Here is an 11,495-nt window from a genome sequence, read left to right as displayed (position 1 = left end):
CCGGATGACTGCAGCTCCAGATATCTGACTGCAACACTAACAGGATCCTCAGCCAGAATCACCCAACCCAGCTGCTTCCAAATTCCTGATCCACGGAAACAATGAAAGACAAAAAATGGTCACTGTGGCTTCAAGCTACTAAATTCTTGGGGTGACTTGTTACACAGCAACAGAGAGCTGTTACATGCAGTCACTGGCATATGTACAAATACCCGTAAGGATAAGTAATTGTTACTATGTAGCGTTCCCTGTGCACCGGGTCGTCCGCTCGGTGATTTACGCACACATCTCCCTCTGTGCTCACCCCACAGCCACAAGGTAGATACCAGTAGGAGGCTCGCTTGACAGACGAGGCTCAGAGAGGTGGATCCACTTGCCCACTTGCCCACACAACCTGAGAGTGGCAGAGGCAGGATCTGAACCCAGGCCTGTCTGACTCCAGAACCGAATTCGTATCAGCTACACCACATGCATTCCAGAGAACAACAGGAGTGATGGTTATTATCCCCGGTACTGTCGAAGGGGTGTTTTTACCAGCAAGAGGACTGAGAAGGAGCAGCTGGTCTCCAAGCACCCCCCATACTCCATGGCAAACGGGACAAAGCCCAGACTCCCCTGACCTCAGGACGTGAAGTCGGGTGGCTTCCGAGGACCGTCCGGAGGAGGCGTGGGGATTCCCAGGACGGCCCAGTAGGGACAGCCCAGTCTGCCGTCTGCACCGCCTGCCCTCCAGGGCTGCAGGGGTTAAAGAGAACCGCTGGGCTGCAAGAAAATCTCTCCAACGGTGTTAGAGCAGGGGAAAAAAGGCAAAATGATTGTAAATTCCGCCAGGGGACTTCTGCCATGAATCCGGCTCACCTTTCGCGGACCCCCCCCCCCACCGCCCCCCGCCCCGCCTGGGAGGATAACTGACCTTTGGAGGGAAATAATGAAAAGAAGAAATTCCTTGGAGAAAATAATGTGTCCGGGCTTCAGTAATGAGATCGGCTCCTTTTATGTTGCCATGGCGACGGCAGTCATTTTATAATACAAAATACATGAATGGGTGCGGGTGGGCACAGCCTCATCAACGGGGGGGGGGGGGGCCGGGGGGGGGGGGGGGGGCGGGGGTTAGCCTCTTGCAGGCTGCGGTCTGGGGGTCGGGCCAACGGCCGGGGTCAGGGCCTGCTGTGCCTCATTCCGCTGGAGAAGCAGGCCCGGCTCCAAGGGGGCTACTCAGGCTGGGGAATCAGGACTCAGAGAGGGGCTGGGGGCCGAAAGTGCAGCATCAGCCTCCAGGAGGGCTGGCACGGGGCGGCGGGGGGGGGGGGGGGGCGAGGGTGTGAGGCTCCGGCATATTGATAATATTGACAATTAACCCCACTGTTTCTGTGGGGGTGTGTCACCTAGGACAGGGCCTTCCCATCCCTGCCCTGTGACCGAGGGCACAGTAGCTCCATTTTACAGACTGAGAAACTGAGTCTCAGTGAAGGGAAGCAACACGTCGGCGGGGTCACGGTAGGGATTCCAGCCCAGGTATGGCTAGGGCCACAGTTTGGGGTCAAGACTGTGGACTCTGGGTGTGCCAACAAGGAAGGGGCCACAAGGGAACTTTCCAGAGCTTTGGGAGCCGGCTGTTTTGTGTTGGGCGATGTGCGCTTGTAACAATGCACCGAGCTCCTTTGTGCATTGGATAGTTTGCAAGTGAAACCTTCATTTTTTTTTTTTTTAATTTTTTCATGTTTGTTTATTTTGAGAGAGAGAGAGAGAGCAGGTCAGCGAGGGAGGGGCAGAGAGAGAGGGAGAGAGGGAATCCCAAGCAGGCTCTGTGTTCGATCCCACGAACCGTGAGATCGCGACCTGAGCCAAAATCGAGAGTCAGACGCTCCAGCGACTGAGCCGCCCAGGCGCCCTTGAACCCTAAGTTTTAAAATGTGTTTGCGTGTGGGCATGTGTGCGAGTCTAACGCGACACGACGGTGAAGCGTGAGGCCTCTGGGGCCAGCAGACCCAGCCCAAGCCCCAGCACGCGTGTGCGCATGGCAGGTGGCCGCCTCCTCTGGGTGCCCCTGTCCTTGCCTGGAAGACAGTCCGCCCCACCAGGGTGGTCGGAGGGTGCCGTGCACGGGATGGACTGAGCTCTCGGCTGGGGGTAGGAAAAGCTCAAACGTGCTGCTAGGAGCCGTCCCTCTGTCTGGATGCGCTTTCAGTATTGTGATGATGACCCCCAAGCAAGCGGGCTCTGAAGCCTTCTGGAGAAAGAATGGCGGGGAAGTGAGGAGACAGGGAAGAGGGGGGAGAGTCTTGTGAGAAGGGAAGAGGAAGCAGGAGCAAATCAACCAGGCACCTGGGAGTCTGGGACAACCGGTCCCTCTCGTGCTGTGTGGCCTTGGGAAAAGCACTGTCCCTCTCTGTGCTCTCACTTCCTCGGCTGTGAAAGGATTACCCGGGAGGCCCTGGGAGCACACAGTAGGTGTGCAGGCTGCTGGAGGAGGGACGGAGGGAGTGGGGGGGACAGCCAAGGAAGTGGGACCATCCCTCCTCAGACTGGAAATTTCGCCCCCCACCCTGGCCATGGCTGACACCCCCCGTCTGTCCCTTGCCCTTGAAAGCCGGCTCAGAGCTCTGCCACCAGCCTTGAGAGCCAGAGGTCAATTCCTGCAGGGACCCTTGGAGGGAAGCACAGTGAGAGCCCTCAAAATAACAGCCCCAGTCAGCTTTTTATAGATCTGAGCGTGAGCTAGCAGCACAGCGACGGGTTACAGGGACTTTTGCCTGGGAAGAGAATTTAGGAAAGGCAAGTGCCTTCCAGAAGGAAGACCTGGGAAATGACATCACAGGCCGCCCAGTGGGCTGGCCTGCAGCGAGAGCCAAGCCGCGGGGCCGGGCTGCCCTGGGCTCTGACCTGGCCACTCGCCTGCCGAAGCTGGGCCTCAGGTGTGTCCCTCTGTGCCTCTAGAAAAACGGGCTTCACGTCCAAGGCCACTGACACCAACGAACAGCTTCCTCGGCCAGCTCTGTCAAGCACCACACATCTGTTATTTTAAGCCCCATGAAACGTGGGCTTTCTCATTTTACAGATGAGAAAACTGAGACCCAGGGAGATCACGCAATGTGCCCAGCGTCATCCGGCGGGGAAGAGGCCTGCCGGGAATCTGAGCTCACCTCTGCCTCCCTCGGGAGCCGGTCCTCCGGATTCCGGGATAGTCTGCCTCCCCGTTGTGCCTCCTTGGGAGGAAAGGACCAGCCACGCGCGTGGCATACGATCACGTCTGTGCCCGGCACGGTAGTGTTCTTTATGTCCTCGCCTTGATCCCAAGCCTCTGAAACCCCAAAACTGGATCCGGAGGCCGTGGGGAAACAGAGCAAGGCTTTGCTCCGGGTCTGGGGAGAGGCAAATGTTAGGTCAAGAGCATGGCGGGGTGGGGTGGGGGTGGGGGGGGCGGGGGGCAGTGGGATGCTTCTTGGAGAAATCCCGCCTTGCTGGTCGGTAATCCCTGAGAAAAATGTCTTGGGGCAAAAAGGAAATGTAAGAACATTCTCGGCCCTTCGCAAGAAAACAGAGCAGTCTTTCCATTCCGGTGTTCCTTTGCATGTTACGCCCAAGGAGCCGGTTAAGTCGAATGCGAAGTTAGCCGGCCAGGATTGGCGGGAGCTGGTTTCCGAGCCCGGCTTGGCCACAGGCTCGAGCGGGATCGGGGGCCCGTTTTCCCGCCTGCACGGGGAGCGCTGAGGCCTCTTCTCGGTTCTCAGCGCCCAAGTCCCCGTGAGACCCTCGGGAAGACAGGCCAGCCATGCCGTCCCCTTGCACCGATGCGGAAACCGGGCTCAGAGACGGCAGAGGGCCGGCCGCTTGTCCCCCACTGGCTTCCAGCTGGACTCAAGCCCCGGGGCTCCTACCGGCCTGTTTCTCCTGCCTGATACGAGCCCGCGACCTTGAGGGGCCACGGGTCCCTCCCGAGCGTCTGGCAGCCCCCTCAGCCTGTGGATCTCTGAGACATCCTGGGGCGCTGAGCACATCTGGCCAGCTGGCGGGAGCCACGGCGAACATCTGGGGGAGGGAGGGGCGGAAGGAGGCCGAAGCTCCTGGGGTCCGAGGGACAAGGTCCTGGCCCCGCTCCAGAGAGCCAGGTGAGCGCCGTCGTTTCGGGTCTTCGGAGCGCGTGTGAGTCGGTGCGCGTTGTGCGCATTTTGCGTGGACACACGCACACGTGAGTGCACGCGTTTGCGCGACCAGCGGCGAGTCCGCCGGGCTTGTGGGTGCGTGGGCTGTGCCCCCGTGTGTCTACGGGGGCCACGCGCGCGCATGTGTCGCGTCGGCGCGCCATGTGCGTGCGGGCGCGGGTGCCTGGGCGCGCGTTGGGGTGCGCCGCTTCTTGGCTGTGTGACCTCAGGCCGGTGGCTGCACCTCTCTGAGCCTCCGTGTCTTCGTCCGTGATGCCGGTCAGCTGACTCTAACGCCAGCCTCGTCCCCGTGACGCTTCGCCGAGGCGACGCAGGAAGACCGATGAGCACGGACCCACGGCAAAGGCTGCATAACCGGCCACCCTTGCTCCTCCCGTGCTCCTGCTCCCTGTGCCTCTGGGGGCTGCGAAGATCCGGCCATCAGGGGGCCAGCCCGGTGGCTCGCGGGCCCGCCCGCGGCCCCAGTAAACCCAGGAATTGCCCGCCGCAGGAATGCCATATGTCTGTCATGTCACCGACAGCACCAGCCCCTCTCAGGGCTGTTTCCCTTTGGCCCGCGGCCAGAGTCGAGAGTTTTGTGAAAATTCCCAAGACCTTTTGCCGTCTCGACTGGAGAAGTCGGGGCTGCTGGGGCTAGGGAGGTAATGAGAGACAAGCGGCGCTCCTGGTCCCAACGAGGGGCGGCTGGCGGGAAGCTCAGAAGGGCTGGGACATTCTTCTCCCGGTTAAAAATATGTAGCACGTCAGCTGCAGCCAAGCCCTCTGTGACCCGAACCTGTAACGGAACGCGGGAAGGTGCAGGCGGTTTCAGGCTGGGGAACAGAGGAGGTTGGTGGGTCCCCAAACCGAAGGCCCCCAGCTGGCCTGTGTCCACCGCATCATCACCCCGGGCAGCAGCGTCCCGTCTGCGGGGTCCACGTGCCCTCAGCCACAGTCTCTGCAGCACAGCACTAGGCTCTGGGGTTTCAATCCCAGCTCCGCTTCTCACTTGCTGTGTGTCCTCTAGAGAGTTGCTTTGCCTCTCTGAGCATCCGTTTGTTGTTGGCTCCACACCCAGCGTGGAGCTTGAACTCACAGGCCTCAGATCAGGAGTTGCCCACACGGCCGGCGGAGCCAGCCAGGCACCCCTGAACCCCAGCCGAAAATGAGAACAAGAAGACATGCCTGGGAAAGATGTCTCGGAGGTTAAAGAGAGATGATACCTGTGACGCTCAGCCCGCTCTGGTTCCAGAGTGAGGCCGAGCCCAACCCTGGGAGAGCTTTGCTCTGCTGACACCCGCAGGTGTTTGAGGGAGAGAGAGGGTGGCCCTGGGCCTGGGAGTCAGGAGGCCTGAGCTGTGTTTGCTGTGTGGCCTTGGGCAAATCACTGAACTTCTCTGTGCCTTCCCATGAAATACGATGGTTGAACTGGATCCGCGAGTCCCTAAACGAGTGTGAGTTTTAAACATCCCAGTGGCCAAGAGATGTTGAAATAGATAGATAGATACAGAGATACAGAGATAGTGATAGAGATATATAGCTGCAAACGCTGAGGCTAAGATGTTTTTTTAATTGAGGTGGCCCAGGAAGGACCAAGGTGGGTGACACGGTCCCTAGATATTCCACAGAGGAACTCCGTTGAAATCCTGGCCCCTCCCTTTCCCGGCTTCAAAATCAGGAGCCCATCATGGCTTCTCGGAGCCTCAGTTTGCCCCTCGGGGAAATGGGAAGGATAAAAGTGCCCCTCCCTCTCCCAGGCTGGTGGGGGTGGGGGAGGAAGATTTCAGGAGAACGAGGCTGGTAAAGCATCGGACGTGACTCTGGCCTCTGGCAGATGCCCCGTGGCACGATCGAGTCACACGATTTCTGCAGAACTCAAGTCAAAGGCACTTTACCCTGACTCTACGGGTCCTACTTCCAGCGGGTGTTTACTGAGCGCTTACTTGACTGCAGTCACAGGAGACGCCACAGCGAGCGAGACAGAGAGGCAAGGCCCCGCGTCGTCACAGATGTTCTTCCTCGTCCCCAAGTGCCAGCCGGGAGGGCTCAGGGAAGAGACAGAGCCCCAGGACGAGGCAGAACCAGGACGCGAACCCGGGTCTGTCTGACTCCAGCACTCGGGCTCTCCCGTATCACGCGTCGCGGGGGCACCTTCACCTGCGGGCAGCCGTGGAGGAGATCGGGCCACGGTGACTGTGGTCCTCGGCGCGCCCTCTGTCATCCCTGCTGGGATGGCCCCCATGGCCTGCGGGCTGATGGCTCACCACCCCCCCCCCCCCCCACCGCCCGTGCGAGGGCATCACCGAGGGATGAAGGGAGTCCACCCGGGCTGAACGTGATTAGAAATGCTGGGGGCCCTCCGCCTCCTTCCAAAGGGACCTAACCGCACACGCGTCCAGCACCCTGTTCTCAGGCTTGGGGGCCTGTAGTGGTACCAGGTCCCCGCTCGTGAGAAAACAGAGGGCTGAGGGTGAGATGCGGGGCCAGTGTGGTTCTCTCTCTGTCGCCCTGCTCCTCCTGGCCCTGCGGTCCCGCCTCTCACAGAGCCCTTCCCGGAAACAGCAAAGGCAGGTGGCCCATCACCGAAACTAGCCTTTCCACCCGGACCGAGGCTGTCCCTCGGCTTCTCCAGCCAGGAAACCCCTGGGCCGTGCCCTCACGCCAGCCCTGGGAGCTCCCGCGTGGGGACACTGAGGCAGGCTGAGGGTCAGTCGCCTCCTGGCCACTTCTGCTGAGCCCAAATGCTGGTGGGAATGCTGGAGGGACAGTGCGTGTGCCCCAGCGGGCGCCAGGCGTGGGTGTGTCCCCACGTGCACCGTGGGTGTGCACGCGCGTGAGAGCCACACGCCCGTGTGCTGCAGCAGGCTCCACGCGTGTGGGTCACGTGTGGGTCCCCACCACGCACTTGTCACTCGGTGGGTGTAGAGGTCTTTGAACGATCCCTGAGAAGGTTCTATGCGCACAGCCCCCGACGGCTCCCGTCACCCATAGAGGAGAATCTGGATTCGGTCCCACAGCCACAGGATGCTGGACGGGCTCCCTCGTCACCTCCGCCTGCTCTGTCCTACCATCTCCCCACTCCTCATGACTTCTGCCCTTCGGGTTCCGTCTTCCGGAACATTCTGCCCCCCGAGATCTTCCCACGACCAGCTCCTCCTCGTGATTTCAATATGGCCTTGTATGGGGGTGTGGGCTGCCTCCCTGATCCCGCCATCTTGGGACAGCCCCCCGTTTCCCACCACAACTCCACTCATCTCCCCCACAGCACTTCTCCAATCAGAATGATCTGGCTTCTGGGCTTTGCTGGGGCCTCACGGAAGCGCTTGCCTCCCCCGTTAGACTAGACATTCAGGGGGCACCCGTCTGCCCTCGTCAGAGTTGGGAAGCGTCTAGCATTACTGGACCGAGTGTGTGTGTGTGTGTGCGCGTGTGTGTCCTGGGTCTGTGTCCATCTCGACATGGATGTGTGTCCACATCGTGTGTGTCTGAGAAAGAGAGTGTGTGTGTCGGGGAAAGATGACCCGGAACCGCATCCACGGGCTGGCGTCCAGAAGGGCCCTGTCTCCGTGTATGTTTCCTGGTTCTACCACTGCGTGCGGAACCCCCGGGCCCCGAAGAGAGAGGGCGCCCGCCGCTGCTGGCCCCCGGGCACCCTGGCCTCGTATCGCCTTCCCTGCTCCATGCCAGGTGCACCCCACTTGCCACCCCGATCTTCCAAGAGAGAACCCGGACCCCCAGGGGACACCGTTCACCCCAGACCCCGCAGGGAGAGCGGGGCTTGGCATCCACACCCGGGCCCATGCCAGAGCATGGCAGAGACCAAGGGACTCACAGAAGGCAGTGGGAGGGAGAGCATTCCTCAGGCCTCGGGCCCCAGCCCCCAGCCCCGCATTTGGCAGCCCGTTCCTACGTGTGACAACAGCGTGAACACAGACTCGGGAGCAACAGCTGGTCCCTACCCCAATCCAGATGTAGGAGAGACAGCCTCTCCCAAAATACTCTGTCTGTGAAGTCAGAAACCCTACCAACATAAACAAAACGTGCTGCTCGGGGCTGGGAAGGAGATGCTCACGCCTCCGCCAGCGGTCCCCGGCCCCGCCTGCCAGCCGCTCTCTGCTCGCAGCCTCCGGGAAGCCCCCCACCCCCCCACCGTTCAAAGGCAAAGGCACTCACCTTCGCTGGGCCCGTTACCGGGCTGGCTGTCACCAGAGGACAGGAGCCAGGGAATGGGACAAGGCCGAGGCAGGGGCGGCGATAGGACAAGGGGTCTGGGGCGGTGACTCTGTAAAGCTTCCCTGTCGGGGCCCCCCTTTCCTTGCCAGCCCCCATCTCTGCCTTTATCTCTGTGGAAGAAGATTCTAGATCCCTACTGGGTCCTGGTCTGCCCCCTCCCTCTTTCCTACTGTTCTGCCTAAGATTTGGTTTGAAGGAAGAAAGTTGTCACAAATAAAAGGTTGGAACGGGGTGGGGGGGGGGGGGAAGGGGGGCGGCGGAAGAAAAAGAGAAAGGATGCTCGAAGCTCACGGACTTGACCTAACCCAAACCTTTGGACAGGACACTAAGGTGCAGAGAAGCCAGTCCCACCTGAGGCACAGGGTGAGGTGCCAAACAGCAGAGAAATAAACAGTGATGTGGGTTGTGGGGGGTGGGAACTGGTCTCAGGGAATAAGCGGGCCCATCGGTCACCATAGACGCCCAGCCTCCCTCCAGGAATCAAGGAGGAGCCCCCTCGGGGCGGCAATGTCGAGACAGGGGCCGTGGGCTCTGCTCCCTCATCCACAGAGGACTTCCTCAACGCCCGAGCCCGTCCAGTTTTCCCCCGAGAGGCAAAAGCTTTGTCATAATTCAGACAGACGCAGAGCGGGCCCAGACGCTCTGGGGTCAAGCACCCCCTTGGGGAGGTTAAGGCAGCAGCCGTTGGCGGCAGGATTCAAACCCACACCGCCCAGCGGCGGAGGCTGGGTTTTCTACCCCACCCGGCAGGGCAGGAAGAAGGTCCCCTGGCTGCAGCTGGATGGGAGACACACACATCACTGGGTTTCCACCCAAGGGACCGGCCCGGGCAGGAGGCGGGAGCAGCTGCTGTGTCCAAAGAGCGTGGAAAGGGCCCAACGTCGGGGGGCTCCGAGTGGGGCACGGATCCAGCGTTGCCCCAGCAACCCCGGACAACAGCCTCATAAACAGGACAGGCCCAGGAGGAGGCAGGCCGGGAGGGGCCCCTCCTAGCCCAGGGATGGGGGGTGCCTAGCAGAACCCAACAAGTTTGAGGAGCCAAAAGCCAGTGTGACGCTGGGAGCGAGGAAGCCTGAGCGCAAATGGGCTCAAAGCCATTAGGCTCGGGGCAATTCAGTGGGAGGGGACGCTGGCCGGGGTCCAGCCCCTCGTCACAGACACCCAGAGCTGAGTGGGGCTTTAAAAGTCCCCTAGCCCAACCCCCTCCCTCCACTGATGCCTGAGCCTGTCAATGAGTTGTCTAGGATTTGCTTGCACACCTCCAGTGACGGGGAGCTCACTCCCCATTTCAGGGGCAGAAAAAAAAAATCTGTTTTATAGTCATATTGAGCTTAATCAGCCTGTACTATTCATCCACCCTTCGGACCGCACAGAACCAAGGTTGAAAAATGCCCAGATCCCATTTCTAAAGGTTTTGTTATGCCTTTGTTGAAAAATAGAAATGTCGTGAGAATTATCTGAGTGTTTTTATTGCCATATCCCTAGTTCCCAGCACAGTGCCTGGTACACAGTAGACCCTCAATAGATATTTAGCAAATGATTGAATGAATGAATGAATGAATGAATGAAAGATTGAGGCTCTAGTGACAATGCAGGGAAGCATTCCGCCCTGGGCATTGAAACCAAAGCTCTCAGACTGGACCGCTTTGGGAAAGAGTATTTACCCCGGGAAGCCAACGGCAGTCAGAGAAGGGACGCCTGGGTGTTGAGCCCATGGCAAGACAATGACAAAAACACAAAAGCAAGAGACAAGGTCTTAGAAGTCAGAATGATAGGAGCAGGAGGAGGCAAGGAAGGCCAAGAGCATGGTCTGGGAGGCTGGGAGTGAGGTGGGTCTCATATTTATGCTCTGTGGGGCCATCGTAGGCGTGACCCTGAGAGCCTCCCAGGAAGGGGGCAGATCGGGGATGACGTTATCCCTTGTGAGAACACAGCAGTCCCTCATAGCGTCCTTTCAAGGGCAGATATAAACCCAGTTTGCAGATGGGAACACCGAGGCTAGGAACTGGCAGAGGCCAAACTAGAACGTGGGTCTTCTCTTTCCATGGCCACGTTTCCTCCTCTGGAGGGCGGAGGAGGCTGGGAGAGGCTGGAGCTGCCCAGATCTTTAGGAAAGATTACTTGGGGCTGCTGGTCGGTAGGTTGAGGCCAGAATGTGAAGGGGAGGAGTCTGGGCTCGCTCCTGCCCAGATGGGACAGCACTGGGCGGGCTTGCAAAGAGCAGTGGAGAACATCAGTGCCTGAGGCTCGGTTATCTCTTCTTTTCCTTGCTGTGGCCCCAGCCTCCCCGGGCCCCCGTGTTCTCATCTGTGACACAGCAACAGTAAGAGTAGCTGCCCACGGGGCTGTTGTGGGTGTGATGGGACATACACAAGGCACGGTCCCTTGCACACAGTAAGTGTTTGATAAATAAATATTGGTTACTCTTGTTTTAAATGTTTAACGATTGGGGCGGGGGGAGAGGCAGAGAGAGGGAGACAGAGAATCCCAAGCAGGTTCCGTGCAGTCAGTGTAGAGCCCGACGTGGGGCTCGAACTCACAAACTGCGAGATCATGACCTGAGCCAAAATCAAGGGTCGGGCGCTTAACCGACTGAGCCGCCCAGGCGGGCGCCCCATTTTGGTTCCTCTTTTCAAATCTTGAAAAGAGACATCTGCCCAGCTTCTCATTCCACAGCTGAGCCCCCCCACCAGGAGCCTCATCTCTGACCCTCCACGGCCCTCCCTCTGCTGCAGGGCATGGGGTCTGGGCAGGGGAGGTGTTGGGGATACAGATGCTTGGGGCTGCACCCTCGAGTCTCCAGCCGGCTCCAGCAGGGCAAGGTGAACCAAGTCACTCTATTCGTAATCTCCATAGCTGTTCTTCAGTTCTCCTCTCAGAAACACTTTGCCAGCTCCCTGCCAATGGCCAGTCCCTCTGCCACTTCCTCAGTCTGAAGGGTGGAACTGATAAGTAATTTTTTCATTTGTCCACACAGAACTGGGGCAAGATGTAATCTCCAAAAACACATGGCTTGCTCTCAAAATTTATCTGTCCGTCCATCCATCCATCCACCCACCCACCCAACCATCCTTCCATCCATCCATCCATCCATCCATCCATCCATCCATCCATCCATCC

Source organism: Herpailurus yagouaroundi, unplaced genomic scaffold, assembly GCF_014898765.1.
Source record: "Herpailurus yagouaroundi ecotype Mexico unplaced genomic scaffold, PumYag 428, whole genome shotgun sequence".
NCBI classification, from domain to species: Eukaryota; Metazoa; Chordata; class Mammalia; order Carnivora; family Felidae; genus Herpailurus; species Herpailurus yagouaroundi.
Note: the sequence above shows the minus strand (reverse complement) of the source record.